The 13,604-nt window shown below is 44.6% G+C and overlaps 1 protein-coding gene across 1 annotated transcript in view; it reads left to right on the plus strand.

Moving 5' to 3' along the window:
* Positions 1-1,317: 1,317 nt before the first annotated feature.
* Positions 1,318-13,604, plus strand: part of BAD (BCL2 associated agonist of cell death) — a 79,886-nt gene continuing 67,599 nt past the window's right edge. Inside the window, exon 1 of the mRNA XM_068260704.1 lies at positions 1,318-1,771. The gene's annotated coding sequence lies outside the window, so the exon portion shown is untranslated. The remainder of the gene's footprint in view (positions 1,772-13,604) is intronic.

Consider the following 13,604-nt stretch of genomic DNA (forward strand, 5'->3'; position numbering starts at 1 on the left):
GGCTACCTATATTGGAGGCACCTACCTAGCTAACCTGTACTGGGGGCACCTACTTATCTAACTTATACCGGGGGGGGGGGGGGGGGGGGTGCCTGCCTATCTAACATACTGGGGGCAACTATACTGGCTACCTATACCGGAGGCAACTACCTGGCTAACCTATACTGGGGGCAACTTTACTGGCTCACCCATGCCTGGCCACCTATACTCGGGGGGGACCTATAGCTGGTTACCTATACCGGGGGGGGGGGAGGCGCAATTTTTACACCCTCGCCCTGGGTGCATTTTAGCCTAGAAACTGCACTGTTGCCGCCGGCCTCCGAGTCCGATGACTGAGCTCTGCGGCCTCTCCTGTCTCCTCCAAGGCTGCATGCTGGTGACGCTGCCTAGTGCCTAAGCCTGCTGATTTGATGGCGGTGGCTGCCGCCCGCTCTGCTGCCCTGGCTGCGGCTGATTGTCACGGTCAGTCACTGAGCAGCGAGCGCCGCCGACGTGTCGATGATGATGATAAGGCTGGCTGGCTGCCGCCGGCCGACGCTCATGTTATGTAGAAATATTGGGGGGGGGGGGGGGGGGCACCTTTACGATCTTTCCCTCAGGCAGCAGAAAGTCCAGGACCGGCCCTGATTGTGTCGCTCTATATTGTCTATGAGATTTACAGCTGGGTCCCCTGTTCTAGACTAGATCCATCTTAAAGCAAACTAGAGCTGAGAGAAATTAAAAGTTTTATACATACCTGGGGCTTCCTCCAGCCCCATGTGCACGGATCGCTCCCACGCCGCCAACCTCAGTCTTCTCCCTCTTCGGTACTGGGTCCCGTAACTTCAGCCAGTCGGCGCAAATGAAGGGCACCCTCTACATATCTCTCCGGCAGCGGCAGGTGGTACTGAAGAGGGAGACGACTTAGGATGGCGGCGTGGGCGCAATCCGTGCACATGGGGCTGGAGGAAGCCCCAGGTATGTATAAAACTTTTAATTTCTCTTAGCTCTGGTACACTTTTAATATGTCCCTTGTCCTGTGCTTGTTTTGCAAACATAAACCACTGTTGAGTGACCAGCCAAAGTACTGCTTATACAAAAATAATAGCCCCCTGTCTGGAAAACTTTGAGCTTTACATTCGCACAAATTGTACCACATCCCAAGGCAGCATTGAAAACATCACTGCAACATTCTGTTCTGTCAGGGAAGGAAACTAATACCCTGGCAACGGCTGTTTCTATGTCACGTGTATACATAAACCCGACGGGTTTGCAGAGCCTGATGACGTTTCGAGCTGCGATAGGACAGCTGCTTGAGAGTGGAGAGAGGGAGGGGTAAGCATTACTAAAAATTCCCCGGCAACACCTCTTGCATGATACAGTATTTTGTGTCCCCAGTAGCCTTTTGCAGCGTGCACGCGCTAAAGCACGATCCAGCACTTCCCCTCCAAACGTTAACGTTGTAAGTGGAATGAAGTGGAGTGGTGGGCGGTGAGCAGCTCTGCTCTGTCTGTTTCCCTGAACTTGCAGTCTGAGCTGAGGTAGAACTGGAACGCGCTCGAGCGCGGGCACGCTTGCAAGGGATGCTGGGGGCACTGGATTTGTGCAATACCGGAAGAAAAGCAAAGTAAACACAGAGGCGGAGGAAGGAACTGGACAATACATGTACTCAGCCGCCGATAGCGACATGCGAATGGTGCAAAGATTGAGCTCTGAGGTGACGGACAGACATAAAGCTGAGCCGCTGAGCTATCGATTCCATTAAAGAGGCTGTACTGGAGCCCTGCAAGAGGTAAAACCATCCTTTTAGGTTTCACTGAGGAAGGGACGTGGAAGCTAAAACTTTGAAACAAGTGTTTGCAAATTGAAAGTATTCTTTACAACCTGATAAAAGTGCAGACGATGCAGTCTTTTATGCCTCTTTTATGGAATATTTCTGCATAGGGACCTCATTATGTCAAAAATGAATGTCCACTTTAGCAATTGTCGTTTATGTAGATCCTACTGTTGGCCATCTTAACATTGAAGAGTTGTTGCAATTGTATGTCTGGTTGATCTATCCCATGAGAACTGCACTTACAGGGGTCTAATATAGTTTGGGCAATGGACCTAGTTGATGCCAGAATTTACATTAAAAAGGGTTGGGTAGTGTTAGGTGTAAGGTTTAGAGTGGTTTTAGGAGAAGGTAGAATAGGATGGTTGATCGACAAGTGGCCCACACACTGCAGATGAGATCCTATATGATTCTCCTTTGCTAATTGAGCTAATTGTGCTTCCATGCTCTGAATCCAAAAATTGCTTCTGTGTCAGTCAAAATCATGTAAACAGTAGCAGATTCCTTTTACTATTAACAAATATTTTCCTTCCTGTTCGAGTAAATTGGTCGATTGGACCAGATATTGTCCAATTTCCATTGATCAAGCAAAATGGACACAATCATTTCTCCCCTGAACCGATGAAATTATCAAATGGTGTATCGAACACTACAGGCGGCTATTCTGTGTAGTGCGCCGTCCCTAGTTATGCGCATTGTTTACCTAGTTACGAGCGCTCCTTTAAATGCTGTATGCTGTGAAGTGCGCAGGTTGATGAATCAACCCAAAGCTGTGGATTCGGTACAAAAATCCACCGACTCCGACTCCTCAGTTTAGGATTCCACCGACTCCTCTAATTTGCATATTACAATCTTGTTGATTGAAAGTATGTAACCTGAAATTCGTCTCCTAACCGGTTCAGCACCGCAGTCCGAAATCTCATTCATCCGAGCAACGTTCACCTCCCATTCATTCGCCTATAACTTTATTGCTACTTATCACAATGAATTGATTTATATCTTGTTTTTTCCGCCACTAATTAGGCTTTCTTTGGGTGCTACATTTTGCTAAGAATTATTTTTTTCTAAATCTATTTTAACAGGAAGATTAAGAAAGAAATGAAAAAAATTCATTATTTCTCAGTTTTTGGCCATTATAGTTTGAAATTAATATACGCTAGCGTAATTAAAACTCATGTATTTTATTTGCTCATCTGTCCCGCTTATTACACCATTTAAACAATGTCCCTATCACAATTTATGGTGCCGATATTTCATTTAGAAATAAAGGTGCATTTTTTCAATTTGCGTCCATCACTATTTATAAGCTTATAATTTTAAATAATATAATAACATATTCTCTTGACATGCATATTTAAAAAGTTCAGACCCTTGGGTAGCTATTTATGTTGTTTTTGTTTTTTTTTAATTGTATTTTTTATTTTTATTTTTAATAAAAAAAAGTGTATGTGGGTAATTTTTGGTGTGGGAGGGAAACTGTTAATTTTAAATGTAAAATATATATATATATATATATATATATATATATATATATATATATATATATATATATATATATATATATATATATATATATATATATATATATATTTTGTAACTCTGGTTTTTATTAAAGAATTATATTAATACATGAAGACCGTATGAGTCAAATGCAAAATATGAAAAAGGTCATGACAAATAAGAACATGAATGGGTAAACAAGATCTTCTGCCAGTCTTCATGTGGCTTATACAGTAATCTACCTTGCTGTAACAGTGTCGTTTAATAGAGTAACATCTAATAAAGGGTAGAGAAAGCTATATAGTGGGGGGGAAGGCTAAGGGAAGGGGAGGAGAGGGAGGGGTAGGGAGTAGAGGTAGGGGAAGGTAACTATACCTACTACATAGAGTCAATCAGAAATCTTATAACCTATGACATTATGTGAATCACGATTGCCCAGTATCCCACATAGCAGAATCTAGATTTCCATTTCAGGGGTTAGAGCAGGATGGAGAAAGTCAGAAGGGCCTAAAAAAAAAATAAAAATAAAACAGGCCGTGTGGAGGCTAGGGAGGTATGTGGCCTGAAGGGTTGAAGGTCCAAGGGTCCCATATTTTGTGAAATCGATCTTCAGAGTCTCTCAGGGAGGCTGTCATTTGTTCCATTGTTTTGTACGAGGTAACTTTAGATTTTACCTCCAAGATTGTGGGTGGGGCTATCTGTTTCCATGCAGCTGCTATGGAGAGTCTAGCAGCAGTCAGTATATGGTTAATTAAGCGCATTGAGTGTGTGGGAACAGCAGGCAGGGTTTTGCCTAATAACATATTGAGGGGGTCGAGTGGAACCGGGACCCCAGTAACCGATTTAATCAGTGACTGTGTGTCTTTCCATAGTTTGTTAATTAGGGGGCAGAACCAGAAGATGTGTGCAAGGGTACCCTTTTCCCCACAGCCCCTCCAGCATAGATCCGAAGCTCCATTGTATATTCTGGAAAGTCTGTCTGGGGTTAAATACCAATGATAGAGGATCTTATAAATGTTTTCTTTTATTTGTACACACATAGAGCTGTGTTTAGCATTTTCCCATATGTCAGTCCAATCTTCTAGGGAGATAGCGGTGGAAAGACTGGACTCCCATTTGGTCATGTAAGGATGGGAAGGGGTGAGGGAGTTTGATTTGGTTTGTAAGAGGGAATAAATTTGGGTGATCAATCCTTTTTGGTATCCTCTACGTTCACATATACGTTCAAATTGTGTATAGGGAGGGATTTTGGGGGTCCCACTAATGATTTTATGTATGAAGTGTTGGACCTGGTAGTATTCCAGGAATAATTGGGGGGTGAAAGGAATTTTTCCTTCCAATGTAGGTCTGTCCCAAATTTTGCCTGTCCGTGGATCCAACCAGTCTTTAAGATTGAAGTAGCCCAGGTTAAACCAGCGGGTCATGAAATCTTTGGAGGTTCCAGGCTGAAAAGACGAGTTCCCAAGTATTGGTAATAGTGGTGAGAGGGTGGATTGAAGGTGAGCAGTAGGTGCTGCGGTCCTCCATATGCGGATGGTAAAGGAAATAGTGGGTAAAATATTAGTCAGAGAGGGTTTTGGTTGGGGTGGTGCCCAAATAAGGGAAGCCAAAGAGATTGGGAGGATATTTGTGGCTTCTATTAGGCCCCACTTAGTGTAGACTCTAGGAGTAGTCCACTCGGTCAGCTGTCTGAGGTGGGCAGCTTGATAATATAATTTGAGATGGGGAACTCCAAGGCCTCCCAATTCTTGTGGAGAGAGGAGAATCGTCTTATGTACCCTTGGGCGTTTATGGTTCCATATAAATTTGGAAAATTCAGATTGCAACCTAGACAGCTGAGCCGAGGGGACCTGTATTGGAAGGGTTTCGAATAGATATAGGAGACGTGGGAGAATATTCATTTTTAGAGAATATATTCTCCCTATCCAGGATATTTTATAGGCAGTCCATTTATGGAGGTCTTGAAGGATAGTTTGTATCAGTGAAGGGTAGTTTTGTTTATATAAGGAGGAGTATGTAGGTGTGAGGTAGATCCCTAGATATTTTAGGGCGTGAGTTTTCCATCTATAAGGGTAGTGGGCTTTTAGGGAGGCCATGAGGATTGGGGGTATTTTGATGGGCAGTGCTTCTGTTTTGTCTTGATTCAGTTTAAAGCCTGAGAGGGATTCATATTCTTGTATAGTAGAGTGTAGTGCCGGTAGAGAGATGAGGGGTTGTGTGAGTGTAAGTAGGACGTCGTCAGCAAATAGAGATATCTTATGTTCATGCCTTCCTTGACGGACACCGTGTATATTCGGGTTTAGTCTAATTGCTGATGCTAAGGGTTCAATGCTGATGGCAAATAATAAGGGGGAGAGGGGGCACCCTTGTCGGGTGCCATTTCGTATCAGTAGGGGTCGCGTGGGTGCAAGGGGGAGTTTAATTAAAGTGGATGGGGTTGAATATAAGAATTTAAGCAGGGAAAGGAAGGGTCCCTTGAAACCTTGATGCTCTAGTACCCGGAATAAATAAGGCCAAGAAAGTCTATCGAAGGCCCTCTCTGCATCCAAACTTAGGAGCAGAGAAGGCCTGCCACTTTGACTCATAAGCGAAATAAGGTTTATGGCTTTCCTGGTGTTGTCTCCGGCTTGTCGTCCTAGAATAAAGCCTACTTGGTCATTATTGATCAATGTGGTTAAGATGGGGTTTAGGCGGTTGGCCATAGCCTTTGTTATGATTTTCAGGTCTGAATTGAGGAGGGAGATAGGTCGGTAGCTTTGGGGTAATTGGGGATCCTTCCCTTCCTTAGGAATCACTGTTAATAAGGAGGCTAACATGGTAGGGGGCGGTTGTTCGCCCTGGAGTATCTTATTTGCTATTTTGACTAGATGTGGGACTAGTACGGACTTGAAAGTTTTATAATAGGAATAGGGAAGGCCATCAGGACCAGGGCTCTTGGAGGAGGGGAGAGACTTTAGTATTTCTATGATTTCGTTTTCCGAAATGGGGGCATTAAGCTGTGCAATTTGGGTCTCTGAGAGGGTTGAAAGATTTAGTTGGGAGAGGAATGTGTCTAGTCTTTGGGAAAAGAGGGGATTATTGGATAGGTCTGGTAAGTTATATAACTGAGAGTAATAGTCTACAAAAATGTGGGCGATTTTTTTTGTGGGTCATAGTGGGTTGTGCCCTCAACGTCTTTCATGGAATAAACCATTTGTTGGGATGATTTGGGGTTTAACTTTCGAGCTAATATAGTGTGTGGTTTGTTCCCCCTCTCAAAGAAAAGTTGCCTGGACCATTTTAAGCTTTTTTCAAGTTGGAGAACTTGTAGTGCCCGAATTTCTTGTTTTAAATTCTGCATTGTGATGTAGTGTTCCTGTGTAGGGGCCATTTTGTAAGATGATTGTGCCTTAGTCAGGGCAGAGTGAAGGGTGAGGAGTTTTTGGGAGGAAAGTCTTTTCCGCCTGGAGCCCTCAGCAATAAATAGTCCCCGTATGAATGCCTTATGGGATTCCCATAGAATTCCAGAGGACGATACCGTACCAGTGTTTGTGTTAAAAAATGAGCGCAATTCCTCACTTAGTCCCTCAGCAAAAGATTTGTCTCTTAGTAGGGATTCATTGAGTCTCCAATGTAGAGGTTTGTGGGGTCTGTGTAGCCAGTTCAATTGCAAGGTAACGCTTTGGTGGTCTGACCAGGCCATTGGTAGTATTTCTGATTTGTCTAGTAGGGGCAATAGTGATGAGTTGGCAAAAAAGTAGTCCAGCCGAGAGTGGGAAGCGTGGGGTGGTGAGAAAAAGGTATATTCAATGGATTTAGGATTGGCAATTCTCCATAAATCTAATAGAGTGTGTTTTCTCATGAGTGCTCTGCGGGAATTGCGTTCATGTGTATTTCTGGAGGTGGTATTTTTAGAGTAGCTTCTGTCGTTAACAGCAGAGAAAGCTAGATTGAAGTCCCCCCCTAGAATGAGGGTACCGCTCTTTACTTTTTGAAGCTTATCTAGGAAAGAGGATAAATAGGCAGTTTGGTTCTGGTTAGGGACATATATATTAGCCAGGGTAATGGGTTTGCCAGCTAAGGAACCAATGAGCAGGAGATAGTGGCCATTTGGGTCAGATATTGATTTGGTGATCTGAAGGGGGAGGTTTGACCTGCAGATAATAGCTACTCCTGCCCGTTTAGTTGAGGTAGAGGCCAAATATACCTTAGAGTAGAGTTTGTCTCCTAGTCTGATAGAATCTTGTTGCCGAAGATGGGTTTCCTGAAGCATAGCAATGTCTATGTCCAGTCTCTTTAGGTCTTTTAGTAGAGAGCGTCTTTTCTGAGGTATATTTAGGCCCTTCACATTCAAAGTTATTAATTTAACCATGAGCAATGATATTATGTGGTTTCCTGAGAGCATGTGCGATAGGGTTTGGCCAATCTGATTCACAAAGGGTAAGATTCACAAGAAGAGAAAAGAACCATAACAAAACAAACATCCATATCAACAAATGAGATATAACAGGATAAACAGTATGAACAAGCATTGGTTGATAGGTAGGTAAGTATCTGACGCCACTGTAAAGTAAGTGGCCACATGTAGTGACAACAAAAAAAAGTTGTCTAATTGAGGAAGCCTTAAAGGTCGCCAGGCTCCGTAGGAGCCAGGTCAGCTCGCGGGCAAACCTCCTGAGGTGCATGTGGAAGTCCCGGAAGGGTCAGCCCAGGGACCGGAGTCCCAGCATCTAAAGGAGTAAGGACCAAGAACAGGTGTGTAGTTGTGAAAAAGATAATATCAAGTTCCATCTATGTTAGGGCTTCATAGGTAAGTATGGGGAGCATAGGGATTGCTATGCTGGGGAGTGGTTTGTTTAGTATAGAGTTTAGCTGGGCAGTGTTTCCATATCATCTTGAGGTTGTGGGAAAGTGAGGCTTCGTACAGGAACACGAGTCCAGTCCGAGATATGTCGTGCTTTTCTGGGTGGTGAGGAGGTGGTAGGAGATCTAGGATTTTGAGTTAGGTGTAGGGACGGGAGTTTGAGCCCCATTTGCTTGAGGAAGAGGGGGGCGTCATCTATGTCAGTGAGAGTGAAGGTCATTCCCTGTCGGTTGACGATGAGACGAAAGGGGAAGCCCCATTTATAGGGGATGGCAGCATCTCGAAGTAGTTGTGTAACTGGTTTCAAGGCCCTGCGTTTTGCCAGGGTGATGAGAGATAGATCGTTATAAATATGAATCTCGTCCCCTTTAAAAGAGAGAGAGGGTACCTTGCGCAGTGCTTGCAACAGGGCCTCTTTAGCTTCATAATAATGCATCCGGACTATGATGTCTTTGGGCCTTTGATTGTGAGGCTGGCGTTCTAGAGATCTGTGGGCTCTGTCCATGCGCCATAGTTCGTCTGAAAAGTCTGTTACTATCGTTTTAAATAACTCCAACAAGTGTGATTTGATCTGATCTGGTTTAACTGACATAGAGACCCCTTTCACCCTTAGATTCTGTCTCCTTTCCCTATTTTCAAAGTCTTCCTGTGATATACGAATGGCTTTCAAATCTGACTGTATGATAGTTTGTTCATCTTCTATGGCAGCCTGTTTTTGGGAGAAAGTGATTGCTTTATCCTCTAGGGCGCTGGTGCGCTCTCCTAGACTTGTGATGTCGGCCTTAATGTCTTTTATGGCAGCGAGAAAAAGATTTTGTAAAGAGTCATGCATAGCTTTGCAGTGCTTGTCCAAAGTGGACTCTAGAAATGCAGCAGTGATCGGAGCGGAGTCCGAGATTATACAGGCCTGTGTGGAGTTGATGTCAGCATGCTCCGTCTGGTTGGCGCCATCTTGGATGCCCGCCGGGCGGACGAAACGATCCATCGCGCCCGGTGACTGCAGCGATTTGGAGTGCCCTTTTGCGGCCATGGAGTGGAGGGGGCTGCAGGGTGTCTGTTCTGGTCTGAGCCGTGCGGATCTGGAGCGTAGGGGAGCGGAGAACGGCTCTTCTGTAGCGGCGGTGGGCTGGAGCTCAGGGCTTAGGCAGCCATTCCAGAGACCTCGCGCATGCGCCTCCTAAAATATATATTTTTTTTTTATTAAAAATGAATTGTGGTGCAGTTTACTATTCGGCCTCAAGATGGCCACAGTGAAAAAAGTCCTAGATGCGAACGATTTCACATCTAGTAACTTAAAAGCAGGGGAAATGTTTCCTGGGGGCAGAAATACCGCGCTCTCTGGAGAGAAAGCGTCGGTATTTCTGCGGGGAAGATAGATCAGTGAATGGGAATTATATTCCCATTCACTGATCGGGGGGCTAGCGGCGGGCAGCGGGAGCGCGCGCGGGGGCGCGCCCGATCGCGCGCGGGGGCGCGCCCGATCGCGCGCACGAGGCGGCGGCAGCAGTGCCTATCTGGACGAGGAAGCTCGTCCAGATAGGCCGAACTGGTTAACTGCCAACGCTTAGGAATTTTAAAAGACAACTGAAGTGAGAAAGATATGGAGACTGCCATATTTATTCCCTTTAGTCATAAACTAAAACTAGTCCTTGGTAAGAGTACTTGTAAAAGGTACAGACCGGAACAAAGAACATCTATCAGGCCCTAGGCAATGTAACTGTGGGTACATACATGTGGGTATGCACATGTGATATGCAGGTACTCTGCAGGGGAATGAGGGGATTCTTCCTCTATTACACATTCTTCAAGTACAATCTGAACCAGGTTTATGGGTGATAGACAACACCTCTGTGTTCAATGTGCACAACATTCTCAGTGAATTCCCTGCAGCTCTGTGGGGAGTGTATATGTATAGTACTACTGTGTAACAAAGTAAACCTGAGACAGATTAAATTAAAGTTTTATACATACCTGGGGCTTCCTCCAGCCCCCCTTCAGGCTAATCAGCCCCTCTCTGTCCTCCTCCGCCACCTGGATCTTCTGCTATGAGTCCAGGTACTTGAGCCAGTCTGGCGTAGTGCGCATGCATACACTCCACCGCCGAGAGCGTACTACACCTGCGCAGCACTGTTGCGCAGGTGCAGAACGCTCCTGGCTGTGGAAGCGGCATGTGGCCGGACTGCGCTGACTGACTGAATTACCAGGACTCATAGCAGAAGATCCAGGTGGTGGAGGTGAACAGCGAGGGACTAATTAGCCTGAAGGGGGCTGGAAGAAGCCACAGGTATGTATAAAACTTTTCTTTTCATCCTTCTCAGGTACCCTTTTAATTCGTAGTCACCAAACAAAATTTTTACAACATATCAAATTATTTGATTTCATGAGCAAAGAGTACATTTGCATAAACCAGCATCAATGCAGAATTATTTCCATCTCATTGACCATCTCTATTAGTGACACGGCTATAAATCAGGCTTTATACTTACAGCATAGATGTTATTTCGTATATATAAGAGATTCCTGTGTACACATCATATACAGTATACAGTCACAATCAGATGTGTATATCTGACTTTAACCACTTGCCTACCGCGCGTCGGCAAAGTGCCAGCTGCAGGACCAGCGACGCAGTTTTGCGTTGCCGGCTGCAGGCTAATTAATCAGGAAGCAGCCGCTCGCGCGAGCGGCTGCTTCCTGTCAATTCACGGCGGGGGGCTCCGTGAATAGCCTACGGGACGCCGATCGCGGCTTGCAGGCTAAATGTAAACACAAGCGGAAATAATCCGCTTTGTTTACATTCGTACAATGCTGCTAACAGTAGCAGCGTTGTACCAGATCAGCGATCCCCGGCCAATCAGGGGCCGGGGATCGCTGTCACATGACAGGCAGGAGCCTGTTAGAGGCTGCACAGAACAGATCCGTTCCTGTGCAGCCTCGGATCTCCGGGTAAGGGAGGGAGGAGAGAGAGGGGGGGGAATTTTGCCGCGGAGGGGGGGCTTTGAGGTGCCCCCCCCCCCCCCCCCCCCCCCGCAACACCCAGACAGGCAGGAGCGATCAGACCCCCCTAGCACATCATCCCCCTAGTGGGGAAAAAAGGAGGGCGATCAGGTCGCTCTGCCTGCACCCTGATCTGTGCTGGGGGCTGCACAGCCCACCCAGCACAGATCAGCTAAAACAGCGCTGGTCCTTAAGGGGGGGTAAAGGGTGGGTCCTCAAGTGGTTAAAAATACGGGGACTGCTTTATTGAAGCGGCACAAGTAACTCATTTTGATTGGTTTATTTCATTTTTGTGGACTGAACACAGCAATTACCGTGTATATATACATTATTTTTAATGACTATTATCTGAGAAATAGAACATTTTATCATATTTTCTATTTTAATTACAGTTACAAATTCATTAGGAGTCGGAGTCGGTGCATTTTTTCCCGACTCCGACTCCAGGCACCCAAAATTACTCCGACTCCACAGCCCTGATTTTTATTGTTTTTTTTTTTTTTTCACAAAGTGTAATTTTCCACTAACGTGTGACAAAAAATAAAATAGTCTATGAACTCCTCATACACCTAACGGAATACCTTGGGGTGTCTTGTTTCTAAAATGGGGTCACTTGTGGGGTTCCTATACTGCCCTGGCATTTTAGGGGCCCTAAACCGTGAGGAGTAGTCTAGAAACCAAATACCTCAAAATGACCTGTGAATAGGACGTTGGGTCCCTTAGCGCACCAAGGCAGTAAAAAAAAGTGTCGCATGTGGTATTACCATACTCAGGAGAAGTAGTATAATGTGTTTTGGGGTGTATTTTTACAAATACCCATGCTGGGTGGGAGAAATATCTCTGTAAATGACCATTTTTCTAAATTTTTTTACACACTATTGTCCATTTACAGAGATATTTCTCCCACTCAGCATGGGTATGTGTAAAAATACACCCCAAAACACATTATACTACTTCTCCTGAGTACGGCGGTACCACGTGTGACACTTTTTTGCAGCCTAGGTGCGCTAAGGGGCCCAACGTCCAATGAGTACCTTTAGGATTTCACAGGTCATTTTGAGACATTTGGTTTCAAGACTACTCACAGTTTACGGCCCCTAAAATGCCAGGGCAGTATAGGAACCCCACAAATGACCCAATTTTAGATAGAAGACACCCCAAGGTATTCTGTTAGGAGTATGGTGAGTTCATAGAAGATTTTATTTTTTGTCACAAGTTAGCAGAAATTGATTTTTATTGTTTTTTTTTTTCACAAAGTGTCATTTTCCACTAACTTGTGACAAAGAATAAAATCTTCTACTCCTAACAGAATACCTTGGGGTGTCTTCTTTCTAAAATGGGGTCATTTGTGGGGTTCCTATACTGCCCTGGAATTTTAGGGGCCCTAAACCGTGAGGAGTAGTCTTGAAACCAAATGTCTCAAAATGACCTGTGAAATCCTAAATTTGACTTTGGGCCCCTTAGCGCAGTTCGGGTGCAAAAAAGTGACACATGTGGTATTGCTGTACTCGGGAGAAGTAGTATCATGTGTTGCGGGGTGTATTTTTACACATACCCATGCTGGGTGGGAGAAATATCTCTGTAAATGGACAATTGTGTGTAAAACAAAAAAAAACAAACAAAAAAAAAAAATCAAAAGATTGTCATTTACAGAAATATTTATCCCACCCAGCCTGGGTATGTGTAAAAATACACCCCAAAACACATTATACTATTTCTCCTGAGTACGGCGATACCACGTGTGACACTTTCCAAAATGGGGTCATTTGTGGGGTGTATTTACTGTCCTGGCATTTTGGGGGGGGGTGCTAAATTGTAAGCACCCCTGTAAAGCCTAAAGGTGCTCATTGGACGTTGGGCCCCTTAGCGCACCTAGGCTGCAAAAAGGGGTCACAAATGTGGTATTGCCGTACTCAGGAGAAATAGTATAATATGTTTTGGGGTGTATTTTTACACATGCCCATGCTGGGTGGGAGAAATATCTCTGTAAATGACAATCTTTTTATTTTTTTATTTTTTATTTTTTTTGTTTTACACACAATTGTCCATTTACAGAGATATTTCTTCCACCCAGCATGGGTATGTGTAAAAATACACCCCAAAACACATTATACTACTTCTCCTGAGTACTGCGATACCACATGTGTGGCACTTTTTTGCACCCTAACTGCGCTAAGGGGCCCAAAGTCCAATGAGTACCTTTAGGTTTTCACAGGTCATTTTGAGAAATTTCGTTTCAAGACTACTCCTCACGGTTTAGGGCCCCTAAAATGCCAGGACAGTATAGGAACCCCACAAATGACCCCATTTTAGAAAGCAGACACCCCAAGGTATTCCGTTAGTAGTATGGGGAGTTCATAGAAGATTTTATTTTTTGTCAAAAGTTAGCGGAAAATGACACTTTGTGAAGAAAACCAATAAAAATCAATTTCCGCTAACTTGTGACAAAAA

Source organism: Hyperolius riggenbachi, chromosome 11 (assembly GCF_040937935.1).
Source record: "Hyperolius riggenbachi isolate aHypRig1 chromosome 11, aHypRig1.pri, whole genome shotgun sequence".
Classification (NCBI taxonomy): domain Eukaryota; kingdom Metazoa; phylum Chordata; class Amphibia; order Anura; family Hyperoliidae; genus Hyperolius; species Hyperolius riggenbachi.